Source organism: Octopus bimaculoides, chromosome 20 (genome assembly GCF_001194135.2).
Source record: "Octopus bimaculoides isolate UCB-OBI-ISO-001 chromosome 20, ASM119413v2, whole genome shotgun sequence".
NCBI classification, from domain to species: domain Eukaryota; kingdom Metazoa; phylum Mollusca; class Cephalopoda; order Octopoda; family Octopodidae; genus Octopus; species Octopus bimaculoides.
Genome location: NC_069000.1, coordinates 6589541 through 6593369, shown reverse-complemented (window position 1 = coordinate 6593369; position 3829 = coordinate 6589541).

Sequence of the window (3829 nt, the reverse complement as noted above, 5' to 3'; positions counted from 1 at the left end):
ATATATATGCAGGTAGTTATCATCAGTGTATTTTGCCAATTTAAATAGGAGTTTTGACTGTTATTTCTAATAGCTAGACATACTTAGTATGTCCTTTGATTAATAATAATAATAATAATATATATATATATATATATATATATATATATATACCATTCAGCAGAATATTACAGGTTTTGGCATATAACTGGTCAGAATTTTACCATTGGTTTGGCACTTGGTAATATTGGTTTCAAATTTTGGCACAAGGCCGGCAATTTCAAGAGAGGGGATAAATCGATTACATCAACCTTAGTGCTCACCTGGTACTTATTTTATCAAACCCAAAAGGATAAAACACAGAGTCGACTTCAGTGGAATTTGTACTCAAAATGTGAAGATGGACAAAATACCTCTTAGCATTTTGTCTGGTGTGCTAATGATTCTGCCACCTTGCTTGATAATGTTAATAACACTTCAGATATTGTGGCTAGAAACACATAGCTTTTTCTTTTTATTGCTGGATACATATTTTGCCATGATGTAATCTAACAATGCATCAATAAAATGCTCTGAAACAGCTGTTGGGAATTATAAAACCCCAGTTGTGTTTTTCTTTATACATATGCTACACTTGAAACCACTCCTGTTAGATCTACAGTTTATATGGGATTGGGTACCTGTGTATGTGTGTGTGTCTATATGTATATATACATATATATATATATATATATATATATATATATATATATATATATATATATAGACCCTGGCTGGCTTGTAAAAAGAACCAGAATGAAACATAGTGAAAATTATAACAGTACACAATTTCTTTTCCAAAACCTGAAGGTGTTTTTATGGAGATTGTACACCAAAGCTTAGAAATATAAAGTACATTAGTAATTTTATAGTCTATCTTTATCTCACTTCATTTACCAGTTTATTACAATATAAATAAACTATATTATTATTTAAAGTCTTTATTTATCCTATTCAGTGTGAATATTCATAAAAATAAATGAACATTATTGTGCAATACTTTCACTTGGCTGTGTTTACATATGTTTGCTAGATGTTTGGTATGTAGGTGTCATCTTTAATGTATCTTTATATTATCATAAGGTAACCAGAAATATTTTCCTCACAATTATGATAAATTAGATAAATTGTCTACATATCTTCCTACAAGGCCTCTCAATAATACTGTAATGGTACTAATAGGTGTTCAAAACTTCAGTTCAACCTATGACCGAGACATATATAATCAGAATTTTGTTTTCAAAGTTGGGCAGCTGTGTAGGAATTAACCTTTGCTCTCCCAGAGAGCCACAACTAATATTCAAGGATGGACCCTATGGATATCTTGTACAGCTATTTGCCGAAGAAAAAAGACCCCAAATTCCATGGGTTTAGAATATCTCTCTTTCTCATTTGGTAATTATGATACAACCTCTAGAGGTGGAGATTATTTTAATAAATGAAGAATGTTGGTTCTAAGGCATTTCATATAGTTGTATTTATCTACGTTATTCAAATACATCATGCTGAAGGCCACTTTGAGTTACCTCTCTTAGCTCATTTATATCTACATACCTGGTGGTTGTCTACTTCTTACGCAGGGTCTGACCACTTCTTGTACCTACACCTTAGATCCATCATGGTAACTGATGTGGGATTTTAAACCAGACAATGTATTGAAAAGACACCCACATAAATTGCATATCCAATTTGAACCACCGAGAGCTACAGTTAAGTTCTGATCTTTGTGTATCTTAAAATGTCTTTTGAGGCCTCCATTAGATTTGCAAACTTTATGGTATACTCAGCATTGAAGAGTGTGTATAGATATATAGGCAGAATAGTTGGTGGAATAGAATAGATCTGTAGAAAAGGCGTAGGTAGAAACTCTATAAGATACCCCCAGTGCAAGCTATGGACACAAAGGTGCAGCAATATCAAAGGAAGGTTAACTAGGAAGTTAGTTTTTGTATGTGGCTGGTTAGAGAGTGATCATCGTTCCGCACCCATAAAGTTCTTAGCCTTCCAGGTAATTCATTGCAAAACCAGTGGTCACTCTCTGACCAGCCCTAACCGAGAACCTTGTAAGTATTACTGCTCTAAAGCTTTAGTGTAGTTCCTTTCAGATTTATGAACCACTGACTGATATACATACACACACGCATACATACATACATACATACATACATACATACATACATACATACATATGTGTGTGTGTGTGTGTATGCATGTATGTATTTGATAAAATCCTTCTCTGCTGAATAAGAGGGGGGGGGGGGTGATTTTTCTGTTTTGCCCCTCTTCTTCTCTTTCCTCTCTCTGTGTCTTCTTACTTCTCTCTTTCTTCCCCCCCCTCTCTGTCTTTGCTCCATTCTCTACACCACCCCCCGCCGCCTCACTCCCCACCCCATAAGCTATCTCCTTACCTTGGTTAAACAGTAAAGGTATTGTTGCAATTAAATTTGAAAAGAGATAAATACCAAGCTACCTCACCACATACCACCTACCAACCGATGCCCAAAAGTACACACACACACACATGCACACACACGCACATACACACACCTACACATTAACAAACATACACACTAACAAACATATATATGCATGCACAAACACTAACCAACAACACGCACACATACACACGAACATGCTAATACTCAGAGAGGCACTAACAAGCACATATACATGCTAACACACACACACACACTAACAAACACAAGTATACACACAGATTCATATACGCTGACACTAACAAACACACACACACACACACACACTAGCAAATACATGCACATGTTTTAGCAAAGACATACACACATTTAGACACTAACGAACACCTGCATACACACAGACATTAACACACACACACACAAACAAACACATTCCTAAATACTCCACAAGGAAGTATTGACACGGTTGCTTAACCTACAAGGTAGGAGAACTGCCACTAAATACCTCACAATTGGTATCTTTTTGTGTTTAAACCTTCAGCATTGAAATGGAATATTCCACCCATTTTAGATTCAAACTTGTCTGATCCATCCTCACAAGCTTAGCCTACAATGTCATTTAAAAAAATAAACAATCACATCAGTGAAATCACAAAGTAGAGACAGTGCAGGATTAATTCAATGCAATGTGGACTAATTAACATTACATTTGACTGAGTAATTTGATTGCTAAAGGGTTAAAGAAGAATTGTTGAGGCACGGTGGTACATTGTTTTTGATTGTAAGTCTTCTCGTTAAGGCTGGCCTGGGGTTAAAAAGAAATGCTTTCACTTGCAAGTACATACATTTACACAATAAAACACATCCCCTTACTTTTACAAACATGCACGCACACACACACACACACACACGTACACACACACACACACACACACACACACACATGTATATATGATGGGCTTCTTTCAGTTGCCATCTACCATATCTAATCATGAGACTTTGGTCAGCCTAGGGCTACGATAGATGATACTTGCCCGAGATTCCATACGGTGGAATTGAACCCGGAACCCCGAGGTTTGGAAGCAGACTTCTTATCATACAGCCACACCTGCACCTGTATATGGTGTGTGTGTGTGTGTGCGTGTGTGTGTGTGTGTGTGTGTGTGTGTGCACATCTTTACATGCTTTGTAATCCAAGCACCTGTGTATGGCCACTTGTGGCCAATAAAGGGACCATCAACCTTATGTTTTACGGGATTCACTAGTTGGGTGCCATCATGTGATCAATCTCCAAATCTCACCTGAGTTGGACATTGTAAAGCTCTGTTGGGAATAATTGATAAAACTGTCACAATAACAGACTTGGAAGAAATCAA